Source organism: Canis aureus, chromosome 21, assembly GCF_053574225.1.
Source record: "Canis aureus isolate CA01 chromosome 21, VMU_Caureus_v.1.0, whole genome shotgun sequence".
Classification (NCBI taxonomy): Eukaryota; Metazoa; Chordata; class Mammalia; order Carnivora; family Canidae; genus Canis; species Canis aureus.
The window spans coordinates 27,771,691-27,795,718 of NC_135631.1; the positions used below are offsets into that span (position 1 = coordinate 27,771,691).

At 37.9% G+C, this 24,028-nt stretch overlaps 1 protein-coding gene across 7 annotated transcripts in view; it reads right to left on the reverse strand.

The window, feature by feature from the left end:
- Positions 1-24,028, reverse strand: part of LRRC4C (leucine rich repeat containing 4C) — a 1,161,603-nt gene that overhangs the window by 523,393 nt on the left and 614,182 nt on the right. For 5 of the 7 annotated variants that reach the window (XR_013360200.1, XM_077863655.1, XM_077863654.1 and 2 more), the window contains one exon: positions 17,166-17,357. The exons of the other annotated variants lie outside the window; for them this stretch is intronic. The gene's annotated coding sequence lies outside the window, so the exon portion shown is untranslated. The remainder of the gene's footprint in view (positions 1-17,165; positions 17,358-24,028) is intronic. 7 annotated transcript variants of the gene reach the window in all.

The following is a 24,028-nucleotide window of genomic DNA, read 5'->3' on the forward strand; positions in this document are numbered from 1 at the left end:
GGGCAAGAAAATCGAAACACAGATCCTATGATTTTTAACTGATTAATCATCTCTCTGGGCTCAGTACCCTAAACTGAAAATGAGACATATTAATAATTTCTATATCATGGGGATGTTATGTGAGGATAAAATAATACAAGTCAAGGGCTCTAGACTAGTGGCTGGTACATGGTAGAGGCTCAATAAACGTTAGCTATCATTTTTAATAAAGTTACATCTACTTTCCGAGAGGAAACTACATTGTTTTAAGAATTAAAATGTATCCAATTCTTTCTAGAAGTACACACCTGTGTGTCCCTGTGTGGATGCATTATAGTCTTTCCATTGTTGTTACTTCAACATTGTAGGTTCCAACTGAATATTGATGATCAAATGCTGACACGTAAAACCCATTTTTTTTTTAGGAACTTAAGTATTTTATTGAAAAGAAGACACATGTTAAATATTATATAATTTCAAATATTTGATATTACCTGTTACGGGAGCTCAAAGGAATATTAATGTAAATATATGTGGACATAGGTGTATATGTAGCAATGGCAAAACGCTTTATCCACCCACATAACATATATGATTTGATCCTCGTAACAACATGGTTTCCTAAGGTCCACAGCACTCTTGTTTTATACTTGAGAAAGTCAGAGAAAATAATTGGCCCATGGTGTCAAAATCATTCAGCTGATTTCAAGTTTGAATCTCAGATTTGTTTAAGAGCTAAAGCCATGACCTCAATTTTTTCTACTCATACCCAAAGTAGGGCCTATCGTACCTTCTAGTTTTTGATCAAATTTTGGTATTATAAAGCATGTTATAAACTGAAAACCGCTTATTAGAAATAATAATAATGTAGGTTATGGTAGGCTATTTTATAGAAGTGACAATCTAAGCATTTATGAGGAATACATAGATGTTTCGTGAATAGAGATTAAGATTGCATTTATGCATTATTTTATGGATATAAAAGAGGATGTTTTGCTGGATGTTTTCTTTTGGATTAGTTTGTTTTATACTATATAGACATAACCTGAATGAAGAACCATAGAAATTTGTGAGGGGGTAAGGAATGGTAATTGGTGGACATAGAGTTGTTTTTTTTTTTTTTTTTCTTTTTAAATCAGATTTTATCAAGGATAGTAACTGAAAATGTTCTCCCCTTTGCGTAAAACCATGAAAGAAAGAACTGTGCTTAATGTCTTTTAATTTATAAGTTGGAAACATAAATGCATGTCCTAATGAGAAGCCTAAGATAGAATAACGAATTAATCACATTAGGAGAACCTTGCCCTTTGCATTTCCTTGCTCCTGGGAACTTAAATGCTGAATTTTAATGTTGCATTAACATTTGCAATAAAAGTTAAAACCCTAAAAGTAAAATGCAAACTTCCTTGCAGAGTAATGTGGTAATTGTACAAAATAACTACATCTAATAACTCAGGAGGGCTAAAGGGAAGGATAAATTGTTGCCCCTTAAAATTACGAAGGAATTTCCAAAGTTTGATGAAGTTACTGACTTACTAAAGTTTGCGGTAATATCAAAGACAAATGTTGCATATTTGTTTTGCTTTATTTAATGGACATCTTTTGAAAAGCCATGTATCTCAAGCCATTATAAACATTTCCTTGGTTGCTATGATTATTATCATCTTGGATATATTGTATTTTCATTGCTGTTCAAACATCACCTTGATTTTTTTTTTTAACACTTCGATTTTCACTTGCTGGATTTTTCCAGCATCCCACAGCTAATACATATGTATACTCCATATGTAGGAGGCTTTAAAAAGGTAAAAGTCAAAACCGGTGCCACAAATATTTTTGAAAGAAGTACTAACATGAGCTTTTGCAGCCAAAGTTATTTATGGGGGTAAGAGTAAGATTCGATTAAAAGAAAAAGAACTTTTGAATAACTGACATGGTTCTTTAAGGTACCACTGAGCTGGACCACTTGGGTGGCTCAGCAGTTGAGTGTCTACCTCTGGCCCAGGGCGTGACCCCAGGGTCCTGGGATCAAGTCCCGCATCGGGCTTCCTGCATGGAGCCTGCTTCTCCCTCTGCCTGTGTCTCTGCCCCTCTCTCCGGGTCTCTCAGGAATAAATACATAAAATCTTAAAAAAAAAAAAAAGGTACCACTTAGGCCCCCAAATATTACCTCTCTGCTGAGCCCAGGGCTGACATTCTGAACAACTTCCAAAGCAGCAGAAAAACAATCCTCACACAAGGCTATTCCTAGAAAACTTTCACAAGTAGACAACATTCAGAGGAATATTTCATTTTGTCAGGATTATCCCAGCTGCATACCTATGTTCACCTTCATCTAAAGGATTTACCCAGACAGTGAGGGGTCAGTGTGGAAAATAAAAGCAAAATTATAAGGAAGGAACAGGAAACATAGCAAGACTAGGGCACCATCTCATGGCTCCCTTAAAAGAGAGATTCTAGTTGCCCTATAAATCCACTAAAGTTATTTATATTGTTAAGTGTTTGATATATTTGAATACAAAGAGTGGAAAAAACATGGAAAGCAGTCTATCCTGAGATTCTGTTTCTTTCAATGGAACATTTTGCTGTTTCTTCTACATACCTGATCTAAACAGTTTCGTTCCGGTACTGTTGAGGGAGGAGAATGTCTTAAATAGATGATTACAGATCTTTGCCATCTGTTACGTATTTGAAATTTGGGCAGAATGAATAAGCATGCTCTTTTAAAAATGCTCACTTGAAGCACTACTCCTGATTCTTACATCGGGGATTCCTGACCAGCTCCTCCTGCATATTTGGGGGCAGCTGCGTGGAAAGCCCAAGGCCATGGACGTGGAATAGGCCAGGGTGAGAAGCCTACCTCTGGCGTTCTGTGGCGATCTACATTTCTAAAAGTTATGTGAGCGCTCTGAATTTGTCTCTTCAACTTTAAAATGAGACTATTGATACCTATTTAAAAGGGGGGAAAGGTAGTTATAAGGATTAACATACATAACATTGGAAGAACGTTTACAGAGAAGTCGCTCTGGAATAGGCACTATTTTAAAACCACAACCTGAGTAAGACCTTTATTTTTTTAAAGATTTTATTTATTTATTCATGAGACACAGAGAGAGGTGGAGACACAGGCAGAGGGAGAAGCAGGCTCCCTGCGGGGAGCCTAATGGGAGACTCGATCCTGGGACCCGGGGTCACGACCTGAGCCAAAGGTAGACACTCAACCACTGAGCCACCCGGGCATCCCTGAGTAAGACCTTTAAAAATATAAACCTGGGATCCCTGGGTGGCACAGCGGTTTGGTGCCTGCCTTTGGCCCAGGGCGCAATCCTGGAGACCCGGGATCGAATCCCACGTCGGGCTTCCGGTGCATGGAGCCTGCTTCTCCCTCTGCCTGTGTCTCTGCCTCTCTCTCTCTCTCTGTGAGTATGGTAAATAAATAAATTAAAAATATATATATATATATAAACCTATTTTACCACCTGATGTAAATCTATCTTTAAATAGATTTGTACTTAAAACCCAAAGATTTTGGGGGTGGGTGGGTAATAATATGTAGATTTACTATAATATCTTTAAAAAAAAGACCACAGAAAATAGTCTCCACGATTGTTCCCCATCCTTCTCACCTCCTACTAGTCAGGCTCTTCTTCAGTCTCCTCCCCTATTGAACAGAGCGGGCCTGTGTGCCTCACCGAATATTGTGGAAGAGATGGAGGGCAGCTTCATGGCTCCTGCAGAAAAGACACTCAGTGGGGCATCTGGGTGGCTCACCTGGTTAAGCATCCACATCCAACTCCTGGTTTTGGCTCAGGTCATGACCTCAGGTTTGTGAGGCCCGGTGTCCAGGTCTGCGCTCAGTGTGGGTCTGCTTGAGATTCTCTCCCTCTCCCTCTGCCTCTCCACCTGCTTGCTCTCTCTTTCTCTCTCTCTCAAATAAATAAATTAAATCTTCAAAATGACTGCATTAAAAAAGAGAGAGAGAGAGAGAGAGACATTCAAGCTTTTACCTCACTCTCTCTTGGATTAATTGCTCTGGGGAAGCCAGAGGCCATCCTGGGATCACAAGGACAGCTACGTAGCCCTATGTTAAAGAGCCACCGAGTGATACAGATCTCGAGTGGCCAGCAGCCAGCACCACCCTGCAAGCCAGGTGAGTAAGCCACCAGGGGAACAGATCCTGCAGCTCCAGTCGTGCATTAAGATGACCGCCAGCTGGCAACACTGTGACTGCAATCTCACAGAGACTCTTGAGCCAGAACCATCCACCTCCACCCCTCCCAAATCTCTGACCATCATATCGTGGGAGAAAATAAATGTTGCTTATTGTTATTATGCCCACATGTTTTGGAGAGGTTTCGTATGCAGTTAAAGATATCGGATAAAGATTTAACCCTGCATCTGGTAATAAAATCTGTTATTTTGTTCTTAATTACCCACCAGCAGCCAACTCTGGCTTAGAACGGAAGTACCATCCAACTGAACCCAGACCACTTTGACAAACCATTAAACTGGGAGCTGAATAAGTGGTTGTTGCAAATCAATAGCCTGGGGTTGTTAGTAACAATAGCAAAAGCCGAATGATGTATATCATCCTTGCTGTTGTGTCCTCTCATGGGGGTTACCAAGCTGAACCTCAAGTTCCCCTAGAAGAGGAAATGATGGAAATGACTACACACCCCCCAGAAGAACAAATTCATGGTGGGAGGTGGTGTTGAGATCCATAATTAATATAAAACTGTATTAACTAAGAAGGTGCAGTACCAGTAGGAGAACATGACAAATGACCCATGGACCAGAATACAAAGACCAGAAACTGATACATGTTTACAAGAAAATTTGATTTATTATGACTGAGCCGGTATTTTTCACTGGGAAATGTTAAAAATTTTCCGTAGAGGTTTCTGGGGAAATAATTTAATTAAAGTTTTATATTAAAAATATTAATTATATGGATGGAAATAATGATACTGTCATTATCTTACACCATGGAAAATCAATTCCATGAGGCTCAGAGATTGATAGTTGAGAAACAAACTTCAAAATGAATAGAGGGTGGGGTCCCTGAGTGGCTCAGTGGTTTAGCGCCTGCCTTTGGCCCAGGGCGTAATCCTGGAGACTCAGGATCAAGTCCCACATCGGGCTCCCTGCATGTAGCCTGCTTCTCCCTCTGCTTGTGCCTCTCTCTGTGTGTCACTCATGAATAAATAAATAAAATAAAATCTTTATAAAAAAATGAATAGAGGGTATTACCATAGGATGGCTTGATGACCATGGGCAGGAAAGAATTTCTTAACACACATGTGCACATACAAAGCACAGATCATAAAGGAGAAGGTGGATACACTCAACTGTATTAAAATGAGGATGATCTATTTATTAAAAAAATATCAAAACAGTGCAAAGATTAGCCACAGATAGAGATAAGGAACATAAACTATTCTCCACAACCATTGTCCGAAGCATATAAAGAGCTGTACCATTGTACATGAAAGAAACTCCAAGTAGAAAAAAAGGGGCAAAAATATTAAATAGGTTTTTCAAAGATAAGGGAAACCAAATAGTCAATAATCTTACAAAAATATAGTGTTTATTCCTTAGTAACCAGGGAATCATAATTCATAACCAAAATAAAGTACCAATTCATCAGATGGCATATGACATTTTTAAAAAGTCAGATGATGCCAAATATTGGCAAGGACATACATAGAGCAGGGACAATAATGCCAGAGTTGTTGGAAGTGAAAAACAGTACTAGAAATTTTCTAGATAATTGTAATGACCTAAAACTATTGAATGTGGGCCCACCCTATGACTCAGCAAGTGCACTCCTAAATCTATAATCTAGAAAACTCTCCTCTGTGAGCACCGCGATCACTGACAAAAATGTTCGTAAGCACAATTTGCAGCGGCAAGAAAGGAAGATGTCACAAATACATCAGGAATAGAATAGGATCGTATACAGTAGGGAGAATAAATTGCAATCATACACATGTATTTCAGGCACATTAGAGTAATTTAAAGGGACGGGTTTAAAAAAATAAAAAATTTAAAAAAATAAAATAAAAAATAAATAAAGGACCAGGTTTTAGAAGAAATCATATATAGCTGACCCCCGAGCAATACAGGAGTCAGGGGTTGTAACCCCATCCTCATGCAGATGAAAATCTGCATATAACTTTTGATTCCCCAAAAACTTAACTCATAATAGATTCCTGTTGACCAGATGGCTTACTTGTAACACAAAGTGGTTAAACACATATTTCATACATTATCAGTAGTATATACTGTATTCTTACCATAAAGTAAGCTAGTGGAAAGGAAATGTTATTAAGAAAACCATAAGGAAGAGACAATACTTTCACAGTGCTGTACTGTATGTCCAAAAAAAAAAAAAAAAGTGACAAATGGATCCACACTGTTCAAACTGTGTTATTCAGGGTCAACCATAGCCCATTGTTACAAATTGCAAAAACATGCCAAAAATTAAAATCACATCCAATATATGTGTTATTGCATATTAAAAAAAAAAAAAAAAAGAAAGGGAATGATAAACACAAAATTAAGAACACTGATTTTCTCTGTGGGGAAAGGATACGGATGGACTGAGGAAAGGCCCTGGGTAGTAGACCCATGAGCTTCTGTGGTATCCCTCTTCTTTGTATCTCACACGTGGTGTAAATATTCCCTTATATCTACTTGATGCTAAAAAAAAAATAACGATTAATTTAAAAAAGAAAACCTTATGTCATCAGTTTTCTTCTTGGAATTGGTCATCAAGGAAGCAATTTTCCATGCTAGTAATTCTTACTGCAGGTCCTATAAAAGCACTGTGCTTCACATTTGGGCCTCTGGGCAGGGGGTCACAGCAGATGTTTGCAATGAGCTGAAGGGAAACTGGGTGGGTGCCAAGAGCGGTGCTTATGACATTGCTCGCACCCTGGCGGGGATATTAAAGTCAGCATATAAAGAAAAGCAGTAATGTGCAATATCCAAGAGGTCATGGATTCCTGAAAGTCTCAACACCACACTTCATAACGGCCTTAAAACCATATTGAAAAAACATCCGTCCTCTGCCCGTCTCCACCTGAGAATTTGCCAAACCCATTAACCTTTGTATTCTAAAGGGAATGATTCCCCTGTAGACCCAGAGAGCCAAGAAGGCGCTTGTGACAGGCGGTGGTGGAGAACTGCTGCTCACAGAGTGTAGGGAAGTGACCCATAGAATAAGAATGAGGATGCGGATGCTTGGCTGTGGCTACCCACAGGGAAGCAGAAATCTGCCCCGGGAGCTCCAAGTTGAAGATTGCTGCCACTCACACTGACAAATGAGCCATGATTTTGCCCTTTTTTCTGCAGGCCTGACCCTTTGGATGGCTTTGTCCTGACCCTGGAAGATTCAAGCTCATTCAGTCCATCTGCTTTGATTGCAGGCACCACCAGGTTCTCTGTAGTCTTCTAGGGGTTTACACATTCATAGCTTATTTGGCGTGAGTAGGAACGTGACACTCAGTGGGCACACATCCTTCCACTGTTTGTCTTCCTTGATTATTTACCAGTCCAAGAAACAGAACCATGTACTTCAGCCATGCATCACAATTTAGAAGGACTTTCAAAAAATGTTTTTTTTCCATCTTTTTCAAGAAATCTGAGGCTCTAACTAGTTAACAATTTTTAAGATTGCTAACACCAAATAAGAATCAGAGCTAAAAGTCAATCCCAGGTCTTTCGAAGTCCCAGAGCTTCAAGCCTCTTCCATCAAATCCTAGAAAGTCTTGAAAACACGTCCTTCATGAAGAGGTTCGAGGAGTGGGAAAATTATACCTTCATTGGGTGCTGACTTACACCTCATGATTGAAACTGTTGAAAGCAATGTTTTTTTTTTTTTTTTTTTGAGTGCATATTAGATGCCAGTCACTGGGCTATGTATTTTCATCAACATTTGCCCATTTCGTCTTTCAACCATCTGATCTGATGATGATGATGATGATGATGATGATGATGACATGTTACTGTTGTTGCAACATGACTCACTTTTACAGTTCATATTCCAACAGGACATATGACAACTAAATTGCAGTGGAATTTTTAAACCAAATTCTGTCTAAATATAGCACCTAATTGCTATGAAAACACCTGGCTCCCAAGTTATGTAAGATACGGAGACATACACTATGTTTCTGAAAATGCAGGGCTGACTCAAATATATATCAAAATCACTACTCTGTTTACTACAACTGATATGGAAGAGACGGAGATTTAACACTCTAGATGCCTGTGTGCAAGTGCATGTGGGGGTCTGTGCGTGCATCTGTTAAATGTACTGTAGTGGGGCACCTCATATTTTCAGATTAGGCACTAGAGGATCTGTAGATAGATGTGTACCTCCCCAATTTTCTTTCATCTCCAGATACCATGGAGAAGAGATGACTTTGTCATTTCTGAAGAATTTCAAATACATCAGTACGTATGTGTGGTCTAGGGAAGTCGTTCTTAGGAGTGATTTTGTTCTCAAGGACATTTGGCAATGTCTGGAGACATTTGTACTCCCTCACGAGTAAGGGAGGTGCTACAGGCATCTTATGCGTAGAAGCCAGGGATGCTCCTGAACACCTTACAATATACAAAGGCAGCCCCCCACAACAAATTACTTTGATCCATCCCCAAATGTTAATGCTATTAAGGTTGAGAAACCGTGGGGCTGAAGCAAACAAGAGTTAGAGGCAGAGTGCCAAGATTTGACCATGAGCAAAAGTACTGAAAGCTTTTCACCACTGCTTACTTGTCCACTAGCCGGGTCTCCAAAGGGACTTGCTTTGAGCGAGGGGATAGTTATTTTTGAGGTTAGAGAACACTTAAATCACCTTCCAGCTATGTATTTCCAAGCGATGAAAGTTTCTAGGTAACCGCAGGTGAAATAGCACTAAAAATAATATCACCACATAAAGTTAATGATAATATAACTGTCACTATTTAACTTAAAAAAAAAAAAGGTACATTCAGAAACTTCTGGAAAAAGCCACATTAGCAAAGACATGCTGCTTATTTTTAAATAAGGAGTTTTCTGATACTGGTGGTAGGTGTTCATCAACATGGCTACAGCCATCCCTTACTTTCTTTTATTCTTATGAGGCTAAGGAAAGTGACTGGGCATTGAGCAGTCACTGGAGAGAGAAAGAAAATATTCATTTCCTACCCTCTCATTTATTTTCTTTCCCTTGCTCTAAGCTTTGCATTAATAAAGCACAGAAGGAAGAAGAAATCAGGACTAAAGATATTTGAATGCATCCTCCTTCCCATATAAAACCTATAATTTTCTGAAATTTTCAGAAATGCGTTACTTCTTTTCCCTTTTGACTGCCTGTGTTGAAATTCACAGAAACCAACAAAAGACATCATGAAGTCTCCAGCATGAATCATTTATTTGGACAAAATAGGGAGGCTATTTAAAAAAAGGGGGGGGGCAGTAATTCCTTCTTGCTGTCAAAAGATAAAGGCTTACAATTTCCTGCTGAAATGTGTACAATACCTTATAAATTGTGAACATGTAATCATCTTTTGAAAAAGAGGAGAAAAACACCAATTGGCAACATTTTGCCATAGAAGTGAATACATTACTGCAAACCGTAAATATTTTTAATTCTAGTCTTCTCAGGGAAGAAGATAAAGGTCGATTGTTTCATACCAGACAATTAAAGGTTTAGTTAAAGCCAACTAAAAAGGGTGATTGAAGTTATAAAAGTGACCATAATAAAACGAGTGAGTCCTCTCTCAAGTAAACTTTTGCTCTCGTTAGGTTGTGGGCATCTCTAACTATATCGATGCGAGGTCTGCAATATTCCAAAGCGGCACAGAATGAGCAATTCCATTCCATCTGTCCTGAACATTACCGAGGAAAGCAAAGCTTCTTTTGGGTGGTGACAATTCTACGACCGAGAATACCCCGACACTGGCTGCAGTAATTACAGTGAACAAACTTCTGTTTGTCCACGCAAACTGCCATATTCCTCTATTGCTCCCTATCCTCCAACGGAGAATTATGCAGGAACATTTGCAGTAAGAAATTATATGTGTTCACTGTCATTTGGGAATCATCATCACCATTTAAATGAAAATCATTGGTGTCAGTGATAGGGCTTTGCGGATACTCTGTGGTCTTTACAACCCTTCCCTGTAACAAGGCAGGCAATTCTATTCAAATGGGCTACTGAGTTCAATTGGGAAAACACCACCATCACCACCACCACCACCACCACCACCACCAACAACAACAACAACAACACAATTTTAATCTGGTTAATTTCTAGAGTTCGGAGGCAATATTGGGAAGTGGATGGTTTCCTCTTGGTGAATCCCACCTCTCATTTCAGCCCTGCTCTTTCTCCTCTGACCTGCTTATCCCTCTGCGTTGATGCTCAGACTGGGAACTATTTTCAAAAAATTCACTTTTCCCCTTGCCCCTTTCCTAACTTTGTCTCCCTCTCTCTTTAGTTGTGGAGCTATTTTCTCACCTGATCTCATGAAAGGTCGCACGTCGGAATAACAAAATCCAGGCTCCCTTCATTACACCAGAGTCTTACAGAAATAACCTCTCTTTGGTCCTTTCACACTCAGACCAGCCTCCTTTATTTCTCACTTAGGAAGCCAAGTTCAAGCTATCAGAGAGGACTGTGGATATCTATAGCTTGCCAAAGCTATCAAGGAGATCAAAGAATGACAAAACTAAGACAGCTCTAGTTTGATTTCTACTATAGAGTCATCATCTTCTGCAAAAAAATACAACAGTTGACAAATTAATGGACTTATTTTTGGCCTCCAGGTTGCTTCAGAGACCTAAGTTCATAAAAAAAAAAAAAAAATAGCAGTATAAGAGAATGTCTAAGGGGCCAAATGAATCACTAACATATAAACGAGGGGGTTCCAACATGGCGAGAAGGCGTGGCACTGGGAAATCAAGAATCACTGCATCATCACCTTTTGGGTAACTGAGATTTGCTTATGATCTTTGTTTAGGGCAAGGGAAGGGATAATCTTATGTTATTTGATACAGATCTCAAAACAGCAGAGAATCAGAATTTCCCCATTTTTCCCCCAAAGGAATTGCTCAATCATGAAAGATAAGCCTCATGTTTAATTCATACAATAAAATCTCTCTGATTTATAGTATGATATATAGGTGCTATTCATGAGTAGAGGAGTATAATCATATTTTCACGGGTGATATCTCAAGTGATGCAAGGGGGGATTCATTTTGTTAAAATGTAAAAAAAAAAGACTTTAAATCTGTAGCCCCTGCTGATAACAAGGGACTTGGACACAGGAGGTGAGACTATTAATTACAGCAAGAGAGAGATCTGACCCTCTATAAAGGGAATTTATTTTTATCTATAGTCACATTCAGGGAAGAAGCCATTGAATACTGTTTTCCAGAGAGAGCTTTAGGGTGTGATTCAGAAACACGTAAGAAACCATCACTTGGTTGGAGTTTCAAGAGCAGTTGATATTACCTGACCCTTGTCAACATACCTCAGGTTGCTCAAGAGATATACGTTCATAAAAAGATAGTTAGCAGTACAAGAGCATGCTTAAGGGGCCAGGGGAATCATATAATCCAGGGGATTCAGACAGAAAGAGGCCATGGTACTGGGACAGCATCCTTTCTTCTCTTTTCCATGGCAGCCACCTAAGGAGCATGGTTGCAAATGAGCAACAGTGGCAGAGGAGGTCTCTTGTGGTCATCAGCAAAAGAGGTCCATATAAGGAAGTGAAAAAGTTTGAAATACTGATAACATCATTACTCAAATTGACTTCTCAAGAGACAACAGCAGAGGAGATGGGGAAACCCTGGTTAGATTAGCATCAGGGTGAATTAGAAAACCCACAGGCCAATATACATAAGCCTTGTTAACAGTAGCTATTTTGAGGTAATGCATGTGTGTAGGCAGGGAAGAACTCGGAGTTAGGTGTTGTTTGTTGTTTTTGTTTTGTTATGTGCCTTTCATATTATTTGGTAGTCATGTACACATATTACTTCTGAGATATGAAAAAAAAAGTTTTAAAAGCATGCTCAACTGATTCTACTTATTATGGACATATTTTTGTCTAAGTTTAATGTATCTTAACACACATTGACATCTGTTTTAATATCTAATGCTGTATAAATATTTCATAGATTCATTAGGCCCAGATGGAAGGATGAAGGACTAAGGAAGATTTACAAGAAGCTAAATAGTCGGCCTTCTGGTGTCAAGACAGGAATAACACAGATGTGATATATTTTTGTTCTTTCCCACTTTTTTTTTTTTTTTTTTTTTGTCTAGACTTTTTCTGACTCCTATTCTGGCCTAGTCCTCATCACGCCAGACTGAGATTCCTGGTATTGCCCAAATTCCATGTTTTCTGTGTCAGGCCTTGCTGTATGATGTTCCAGAATGATCATTCCACAAAGCCTGCACCCAAAAGCCTGCACTCTCTCCCTCCCACTGCTTGCCTGGGCTCTGATTGATGCTTAAGGCCTGGTGATGTTCTCTGAAATCACAGCCCCTCCTCTTTGCAAATCTATTGGTATTAACCCCTGGACTCTTCAAACTCACCTTCTCTAAGGTTATTCCTGACCATGTATCTAATCCCTGAATGATTAAACTTCCATTTGTGACCTTTATCAGTAGCTAAATCTATGACCTCCACCAATCTATGGTGAATTCATTGTATGACGAAAAGGGTATATACTATAGGGAGGCACAGCAGAAAGGGCATTGGCTTCTGTGTCAAACCAAACTGGTCATTTTCTGGCTTTTCCAACTTTCCAATTTTCGAAACTCTGGATGATTTAATTCCATTGAAGTCTGGTTTTCTTATCAATACAATGGGCAAAGCTATAGAGCAAACTGGAAGGCTGGCCCAAGCACCACAGTATAGATTTGATCTTTGTTGTCTTCTAAAAGAGTAAGATCATATTTCTCTACTTACTGTCCTTCAAAAACTTCCACTGCACTAAAAGAGAAGAAGAAGAAGAAGAAGAAGAAGAAGAAGAAGAAGAAGAAGAAGAAGAAGAAAAGAAGAAGAAGAAGAGAAGAAGAAGAAGAAGAAAGAAAGAAAGAAAGAAAGAAAGAAAGAAAGAAAGGAGAAAAGAAAAGAAAAAAGAAAGAAAGAAAAGAAAAGAAAAGAAAAGAAAAGAAAAAAGAAAGAAAAGAAAAGAAAAAAGAAAAGAAAAGAAAAAAGAAGAAAAGAAAAGAAAAGAAAAGAAAGAAAAGGAAAGGAAAAAGGAAAGGAAAGGAAAGGAAAGGAAAGGAAAGGAAAGGAAAGGAAAGGAAAGGAAAGGAAAAGAAAAGAAAAGAAAAGAAAAGAAAAGAAAAGAAAAGAAAAGAAAAGAAAAGAAAAGAAAAGAAAAAGAAAAGAATAGAAAAGAAAGGAAAACCCACAGTCTCCAAAGTCCTGCCCAACTATCATCTCACTGCTTCTCCAACCTCCCCTTACACCACGTTCCTATTCATACCACCTGCTGGAATTACTGATTTTGGATTCTTCTATCCCTCCCTTTGCACTTCCATGGTAAACCTCATCTCATCCTTCAAAACTCAGTTTTAATATCACTGACATGAAGTTTCTATCTAATAGTTCATTTTTTCTTATTTATATAATTACAGCACTTTGTTTACATATATAAAATATACATTTGTAAATATAAACTAATTTATTATTTTCCTTTATGCTCTGTCTTCCCAACCAGACTATAAGCAACTTCAAGATCCTCCCCCCAACTGTATGTACTCAGTATCTAGTACAATGTTTATCTTGTAAATGTTTTCAAGGATAATGGGAATACTTTAGAATGGGATTATGGTTGCCTAATTCAAGCAATACATGGATAAGGCAGCACAATGAGATATTATGAGATGCCCAGCCTATGGATAATTTAATAATGGTCCTTCAGTTATCTGTGGACTTGGCTGTAAAACAGAGAAAAAGAGAAACGGCAGGGATAGAGATACTGGAAATTACTTTAGTCTCCTTTCTACTTTAGTAGAAATTTAATTTAGAGTATTTTGTCAACTGTTGGTCCTGTAATGTCAAAAAACATGAGTTATCTCTTCCATCATTTTCTCTTTTGTTATTTAGCCTCTGTAGAACCCCAGATATTATGTATAAAATGATGTCACAATATATTCTTGAGGAATAAAGAAATGGTGAATATATTTCTATAGAAATATAGATTTAGATAAATCTTGAAATGGAAAAGACTGAAAAACATATAAATCAGTTATCATTATTTTTTAGATAAATAAACAAACCTAAAGAAAACACATGGTGAATAAATTCACCCAGAAAATTAGCAAAAATAAATAGTACAAGGGCCCAAGTACCCTCAAGTCTAGTTCACTGTTTCCTTTGTGTATCACAGCAGACTTACACAGATTTTGTTATTTGATTTCGGACTTCATAATAATAATATTTGAAAAATGAAATTAACCTGATTTAGGCTATGAGTCATTGTAAAGATTTGTAATCCCTCCAGACAATTGAGAGTTGGCTTCAGACTAAATGCCTTCATTCACATTTGTCACAATCTCTACCTAAAATGGATCCAATAATTATTTGATTAATACTATGTTTATTTTTCACTGCCTTTACCACATCATTTTTTCTTTACCTCTTTGCCTTCTACATGTTTCTTTCATTTTCTTTACATGTGAAAATATATCCATCACAATTGAAAGCAAACAACAAAATATCTTCCATTACAATGTGCTAGAAACAGAACAGCTTTGGAAGCTAAAATCAAAGCATGTGATGAGGAACCACAGTGCTGGGGAAGAAAATGCATCAAATTAAAAAAAAAGAAAATGACTCATTAATGGGCCACCATAAGCCAGAGTAAACAGCATTTTTTTTTTTTAATTGAATGAAAAGAACTTCATTACTCCTTGAGTGGATCCTTTTTCTGACAACTACAGGTCAGCACTAAACCTTGTTAGTTGTTTTTGTTTAACTTTATGAGAAGTTCTTCTAAAAAATCAAGCAATTAATCTTCTACCCTAGGAATACTTTTTCCTATGGAAAACAAAATAATAAAACACAACACAAAAATGGAATGCCTACTTTCAATAGAAGTCCTTATAATTGGGTTTCTTCTGTTAAATATACATAATATATAATCTTGCAGTTAAAGTTTGAGTAAAGGTTACCTAGGGTCAAAAATACTAAACAGTTTGAGCAACCATTTTCAAAAGAAAAGTATGGCACTCAGTGCTGGTAGAAAATAAATAATCTTTCAGCTATCTTGCATTGTAGCTTACTCAAGAAGATTAAAATAACTGGATGAAAATCCTTCTAGAGAGTAAATACTTGAGTAAGCCTCTGTCAAAAATCTCAATGGTTTAAGTTCTGGCTTTCTTCCTGAATGATGGTCTCTCTAGTTCATTTTCTGCTATTTGCTTTGCTAATTCAGTCTCAGTCTCCCACAAGTTAAAGTGACACCACGTGCAAGTTCAACCAGCCATAATTGAATTTTCTCCTTCCATGTACTGAGACTGGGATCTAGGGAAGACTATACAGCCACAGAAGGCATGCTCGGAGAAAGAGTTCACATGTAACAGATGATTTGGTCTGACTTCTATCCATATTCTGAGTCCTCACTGTCACCTCCACCATCATGGTCACTACCACCATCTTTACCATCACCATCACTTTTACCACAATGATTTCTGGGTTTCAAGTACTAGCAGGTTAACTGATCCCTTTGAAGTGTACCTTATAAAAATTAAAAATTGGCATTTAAGACACCTAATTTTCAGAATTGTTTTATTAAATATTAAACAAAGTTATGCAAAGTACCTACCACTTTATCTAGCTCTACTATACCTGTTTATGGATTATTTCAACTATTTGTTGAGCATTTATTAGGTGAACCCATTCTCATTCCATTGAACCCTCTCATCAACCACAATGGTCCCATTTTAAAAGTGGGAACTTTGAAAGGAATATCTCCCTTGCCCAAGGCTACTAACTGGTGGCATGAAGATCTGAAGCTGGGTCTATTCTAACCTGGCCCTAAAACCACTTATGGGCATATATTATGTTATTATAAAGTCCAGTTTACTGTTAAAGTTGATTTTGAACTCAGAGCTGATTGAAGCCACCTAGCCTGCAACTCTATTCAAAGAGTTATCTGGGCTTGGCTTGTTAATTATGAGTTCTTGGAATCATACCCTGACTGCTCTCACTCATGAAGCAAATAGCTAAAGATATGAATCCTATATCTCAGGCAAAGAGTAGAAAACCCAAAGTTTTATTCCAGGTTTTAGAAATCTCAGTTCTAAACTGAGATAAGGTCTTGACCTTATCCATTGACTGAGTGGTAAATTTTTCTCTAAATAGACCTGACCTTATAGATAATTCAAAATTGAGAAGTTAAGACCTAGCCACTTCAAATATCCATTCCCCATTCATATTGTGATCCCCAAGCCCCTAAAATGTATCCAAACTTGTTCAGAAAATGATAAAACTCAATCTTCTTAGAGTTTATTAGAAAAAAACAGTCGAGGGTCCCTGGGTGGCGCAACGGTTTGGCGCCTGCCTTTGTCCCAGGGCGCGATCCTGGAGACCCGGGATCGAATCCCACATCAGGCTCCCGGTGCATGGAGCCTGCTTCTCCCTCTGCCTGTGTCTCTGCCTCTCTCTCTCTCTCTGTGACTATCATAAATAAATAAAAATTAAAAAAAAAAAAGAAAAAAACAATCGAGAATTACATTAGAGTAACCCTTAACATATGTTAAGGGACATGAGCCATCACAGGTGGTTTTGAAGGAACATGAGTCACCATAGGCGTACTTGGGAAACAAGTATTACTCTCACTTTTGGTACTAAGAAGAGGCCCATATATTCTACATCATGGAATTCCTAATAATATTATTAGAATTGATTTATTGCAATTACAGGGAAACTGAATCTTTTATAAGAATGCACAACCAGTAGAAAGAAAGTTAGAGAATTAGTTATAGCATCCATCAAAAATGATACTTTTTTAAAAATATAGGGAGCTGTGCAAATTGAAGAAATTTCTGATTCTATCTTAGAGTCCAAGGATTAGGAATTCTATCATTCTTAAACACTTTGTGAGAAAAAAAAAAGCAACTATAACATTTGGCAGAGACAATATACAATAGAATGTTCAAAGACATTGAACTAACCTCATTCCTAGAATATATCTTCCAGATATTCTTTAAATCCTTTGCAGAGATTAAGAGGTCAAAGCTTTTTTTCTTCTTTCTTTCCTCCCTCCTCCATCCCCATCCGATCCACAAGAGAGTCAGCAAAAATACGCATCCATTTTCAAGGAAAGAAATACACTTTACCATCAGCTACAGGGTTGGTAAATTCATCTGTAGAGGAGATTTAACAGAAACTATTAAAAACTGTCCCCTACTCTAATGGCCATTTGAATTACAGAGATTAAATACTCATTGCCACCCCCCCACACACACACACACTCCATGTCTCTATGTGAGAGAATTACTATATGACTAAATAGGAGAAAAATTTTAACAGCCAAAGTATTCTTAGAATTAGGAAACAAAAACAATCTTTCTTCCACAAGCCACAAAACATCTGAAAGCCAATTTGATCATCTCCAAGGACACCTGGAAACCAACACTATAGATCAACCACTTGGGAGCCAAAGCTTAGCTTAGAAAGGTTAAGGGAAAAGGTTCAAGATAGTTCATAAGAGAGGCAAGGGATATATAATTTGAAGACACAGAATCATAGACAATTATGAGACAATTAATAAGTGTTCTCTCCCAAAAGTCTTTTAAAAATTAAGATAAATTTGTCTTCACGAGGAAAGAATGAATGCTTCCCTGGGTGTTAAGTGGAGTCTAGCTGACATTTTTCTTAAGGCCATCACCATCAGCACCCACTCTCACTAATCTTTTGACTCTTATTCAACAGCCATGTAAATGGAATTTACTGCTGACCTTTCTAGCTGATAAAATAATGTCAGAGCCAAGAGCTCTGATAGGTTGTCCATACAATCTTAAGCGTAATAAAACAATCCAACACATTGAATCCTAAGCAATTAGTAGAAGGGAGAAGAGCCAAGATTTTATAATAACACATTTGGAGTGCTGAGTAGTGGTGTGTCCAAACAATACTATCAATCTTTTGTCAACCCACTGAAAGAATTTGCAGTAATATATGATCATCCCCCATCCCTTCAATACACATTATTACTCCAGTTTTTCCTTTTTTTTTCCTTAACACACTAAGACTTGAGGCCTTCTAGATTCCACAGCATTATCCTAGAAATCCACAGGATGCCTGAATGAACAGCATTTTATATGGTTTAATGTCATTATAATGCACACCCTAGCATAAATCCAAATGGAACCAAGGCCTATTTTCAACACTCTTTGTGTGCAGACTATTTAAAATTGTAGAAGTGACACAATTATCCCTCCCTAACTTTTCTGTTGATGCAAAGACAGCAGTCACCTTCTTATAGGGCTACACATTAATCTATGACTTTATATTTTGCACAAAACAAATACTGCCTTATAAGTTTTGCTCCATATATACATATACATACATATTCCCATATATATACATACAATGCTGCACATGTATACATACATATATGCATACAAACACAAGTATATGTATGCACAAATATATTTAAAGAGAGCGAGAGCAAGAGGGGCAGATGGAGAGAAAGAGAATCTCAAGCAGACTCCACACTGAGCACAGAGCCTGATGCAGGGCTGGATCCCAGGATCCTGAGATCACGACTTGAGCTGAAACCAAGAGTCAGACGTTCGACTGACTGAGCCACCCAGGCGCCCCTTTGCAATGTATTATGTTATGCATCAAAATCAGAATTTAGTTTCGTTCCCTATTGACATCACAAACGGAGACTAGCCTTGAAAACTCCCTGAGCAGACAAAACAAGTTTAGTCATATAAGCAACGCTTAATTTACCTTATTTTGCAAGGCTAACTTGACCTGTGTTCTTTCTTGCTTAGGCCTCTGAAAATCATAAGCAAAGCTTGAAATGTCTCCCAAGGTTGATGAGAAGTCACACCGACCGATTCCCTATCATTTAAGAAAAACTCTACTATTAGACCCCCTCTCTGTGAAGAATAAACAATCACTAGTTTCTTACTTTACTAACTGCTTTATAACAAGATATCCCTGAGTCTCATTCCACGTTTTGGTTTGAACGCTCTTCTTTACTGTATGTACCATAAACTTTTACCCATTACCGCTTAAGTGATTGATTGGCTCTACTTCTGTTGTTTTTAAACTTTTGATGCTCCACACAAAGATTTCTCAACAGGATTTTGTAAATAATATGGTTTTTGTTATCTAACCATGATTTAAAATGATCTGAATATCACTCTCTTGAAAACTTTACTGATTACCAAACCAAATAAGATGAATTTCACAAACTTTGGTTTTATTAGATGTCATGAAAGCCAAAGATAGAATTTAAAACTGGAATAAAGAAAGGTCTTCTCGTCTAGGAATATGGAATCTTTGTAGTTTAGAATTCCATCTGCCCTTGTTACTTCTAGCTAGAATCACCATATTTTATTTCTGACAATACATTTTGGTAAAGCAGAAAAAGACTAAAGTCATAAAGGGGTATTATCACTTCACAAGGAAGGGATAAGCAGCAGGAACAGATGAAATTCAAATCAGCCAAGATCCTGTTTCCATGATAATGTATTTCTCTAGCTTTGAAATCACAGCAGAATTGCTTCTGTATGGAGTGGTTTTCAAAGTCATCTTTGAGACATCATTGAGACTTTTTAAATAGATAGCATCTAGTAGAGTTAGACCCCTAAGAAAGGAGACTTCTGCATCAGAGAGCGAAAATCCATTCTTCCCATTTCCAGGGGGATGAAAAACACAAGTAGAGTGTCTTGAAATATTTTTTTCTTCTTCTTCAGATTCATTACGATTTTCTAATTAAGGCTTGGTGTCCTATGTAATTAAGGCAGGTTCCTTTGTCAAAAGCTACCAATTCCTCTTCATTCTATCACATTTTGCACTAGGACCTATTAAATAATGAATAGAGATATATGCTAGTGTCATCAAAAAGACAGAATGGAGAGCAAGTAGATGGCATATCCTAATAGATTGGGCAGTTGAAGAGCTTCAGAGAAACTCAGAAAGCAATAATTTACCATCACATGTGTCTAATTATCTTTTGCAGCTGATGGTTACAATCCTTGGAGTAAAGAGAAAGTGCAGTTGTTTGTCTATTAATTTAGTATTTTAATGTTCTAATACTTGGATCTGTAATTTCCTGTTCCACTCCGTGACAGTTGTCTGTCCACTGACTAGTGTGACATTGTTATACATTTGAGTGAACACCATTTGTTTTTAGTTTGGGTCTCTTTGTAATGAGGTCATATAAAAGCCATCATCATTAGGAGTTTTTACAATGTGTGAGTACAGAGAAGCCCGTCCCCTCCCTCCTAGCCTCCTTCATGTCAGCAAGCAGGGCCTAATGGTGCAAATATCATATTAGCATCAGGAAAGGGGATGCAGAATGACTCTTAAACAGTTTATCGCCCTGCACTGTTCATCTGAATCTATAACTTGTCGAAGGTGGAGAGGGTCATGGTCCTTAAAGTCAGTGAAGGTCCACTAGGTTCTCTGATGAGGACCCATAAATATCAAGATATTGATCATTTTCAGGATAGGAAAAGGTACATGGGGACAGGCCCTTGTATTCCATAAACACATATTTCTTAGTGATATCAACAGCCTTAAGAATAAGGTCAGCAATCACAACAGAAGCTCACATGACATGAACATGTAGTAGGACCAGGCACTTTGCTAAGTGTTTTCCGTGTGTAACAAACATCACATCATTCTTAAAACCATTATTGGCAACCCCCTCTTGGTTACTTGTTGCTCTTGTAAAACAAACACACAACAAACAAAAATCACAAGCTATTGGCTTAAAACAATACACCTTTATTATCTTACAGTTCTCAAGGTCAGAGATCCCACATGTGCCTCCCTGGGCTAAAATCAAGGTGTTGACAGGGATGCTTTCCTCTCTGGGGGCTCTAGCGGACAATCCGTTCTCTTGCCTAGTCTAGTTTTAGAGGGCAGGGGTTTCCTTTGCTTGTGGCCTCCTTCCATGTGACCTGATATATTTACAGGTTCTGGGATTAGGACCTGGACATCTTTAGAGGGTCATTATCCTTCCGACCACACCCTCCAATCTCAAGGAAAGTGAGAGTTTCAGATTACAATTTAAAAAATGATCATTGGGCAGCACGGGTGGCTCAGCAGTTTAGTGCCACCTTCAGCCCAGGGCATGATCCTGGAGACCCAGGATCGAGTCCCACATCGGGCTCCTGCATGGAGCCTGCTTCTCCCTCTGCCTGTGTCTCTGCCTCTCTGTGTGTGTGTGTCTCTCATGAATAAATAAATAAAATCTTAAAAAAAAAAAAAATCACATTTTTGCCTGCAACCATCCCTTCCTTGTTTCAATCCTTTCAAGCTCCTTGTTACTGGTATGAAAACAAAATCCTCCAACGTGACCTTTAAGACCCAGCAGAGCCTACTCCCCCGTCCCTTATTTTTCCCTATCGTTCCCACTGTCTTTCCTCTAGCTACACTAGCCTTGCTCTGGACCTGTGACCTAACATACACATTCCTGTTTTCCAAGCTCAGTACCTGCTGTCTTCCATCTGGAATGCTCATCCAACACAGCTTTGCATAATTAACTTCTATTTATTCTTCTGCCTATGCCAAGCATCGCTTCCTCAGGGAAGCCTGCACTAACTCCAAATCTTCCTCCTGTTAATTAATTAACTTATTTATTAATTTAGTTATATACATATATTTCTTTTGTGCTCACCTTGTGCCAAACACTCCTCCCAGTGCTGAGGATACAGCAGGGAACAAAACAGACAAAGCTCTGGCGTTTGTGAAACTTATGTTCTGGGGATGGGAGACAGATGATACACAATAAGCAAACCCTCCATATGTCCGGCAGACTAAATACTAGAAAGAAAACTAAATCAGACCAGGAGATGAGAGAAATGAGTGTGGGAGCTACGTTAGCCAAAGAGGTCAGGGAAGGATTCTATAACGGATGACATTTGAGGAACCATGGGAATGGGGAAGGGGATAGTGAGTCTTGTGGATTTTCGAGGGAATAGCATTCCAGGAAGAGGAAATGGTATGTGTGAAGACCCAATAGAGGGGGAGCACCTATGACATACTGGTCCCAGAATTCTACGTCACTGTCCTGTAAGGGTGTTAATTTTCCATTTCAGTGTCATCATTTGACTGACCTCTGTCTCTTCAACTAGACTTCAAATCCATGAGAGAAGATACTTTTTTCTGCTTTTACTTAACCATCTTAATCATACTGCTTGTCATACTGTTGACCCTCATAAATGTTTGTTGGATGAACAGATAAAGGACTCTATCTTATGACAAAGTGTCATTCTGATATCTAATGTTAATTTATGAGGACATGGAGGATTATAGTCCGTAATAACTTTCCAAGGTCATGTAACTAATCAATAGCAAAGCCATGCCCTAAACCTAAGACTATCTGATACCATAGTTTATGTTCTTAACCATTCTATCTATTATCTACTAATTTTTTTTGGAGATGCTTAATGTCAATTCTCTCTCTCTTGATAAGGAAAATGACTTAGAATAGACAGACAAGTAGTGTTATCAATTACAGCATGTTTTAACAGGAACAGAGGCATATCTGCTTAGAGCCCTGGTCTCATAAAAAACTGAGATTAATGGCCACCTCAAAAGTGTATTTAAAGAAGCAAGACATTGCATAGGATGATAAACATGAAAACAAGGAAATGGTAAAATATTTCTGGGGCCAATACCGTATTACACATGGAATGAATAAGTAGAAAATCTGCTAATGTGTTTATGGTCTTGATAAAAGTTTCATGATGTTACACAGAAAGTGAGTGTTAACAGCATCCACTTGTGTGCATGGCAGGTTATTCTTTTTCAGCTCACATCCCTATCAGGAAAGGGCTCTTCCCTCTAAAAGGGGTGGATTATCTTTTATCCCATAGTACGGTGGGGAGGAACAGTAGACCATCTATCAAGAAATGGAAGTTGAGTGGTTTTCAACAGAGAGCATGAGAGATGGAGACAGGAATTCAAAATATATTTTGGGGGGCATTTGGGTAGCTCAGTTGGTTAAGCATCTGCCTTCAGCGCAGGTCGTGATCTCAGGGTCCTGGGATCGAGCCCTGTACTGGGCTCCCTGCTCTGTGGGGTGTCTGCTTCTCCCCCCACCCCGCCATGTTCTCTCTCACTTTGCTCTCTCTCTTAAATAAATAGGTAAATAAATAAATAATCTTAAAAAAGCAAAGAATATTTTGGAAGGCAAATGTGCAATGTGTATTGGTACTTTGATAGATGTTGTGATGTAAAGTGGACCTTGAAAGACATTGAATACTGTTTAAACATATGAATAAGGGCCATGATTAAAATAAGAAATGAATTAGCATGGAATAACTTCTGGTTGGAACAGATAGCAGAGGACACTTTGGACAATGTAAGCTGAAAGAAGCCAGCCTAAGAGAGACTATTTTAGAATATATTTTTACTAAAAGTTTCCCATAATTTTTACCAGGAAGGAAATTTATGTTTACATTAGAAATATAATAAATATCACTTATGTTTATTGTATATAATTTTGCTTACATTAACTCCATTTAAATTATATGTGGTTCTCATTGCATTGTATGGAGTTTGAGTCATTCTCGATTAAGCTTATTGTTGTTCCTGGAAGAAAAGTTTAATTCAAGGTATTATAAACACTGACATTATTAATCAAAATAAATGCTTATTTAAAAATATATTTTAGTTAAGCAATTTAAAAAGGCAATATATGCACATAGTACAAAACTCAAAATTGTAGTGATGTAAAGTGAAAAATGAGTTCCCTTCCGATACCCTAAGCTACTCAGTTCATACTCCCAGAAGCAGCATTTTTAAATATGTCCTCCCACAGATAATGTATATGTAGGTGTATGTG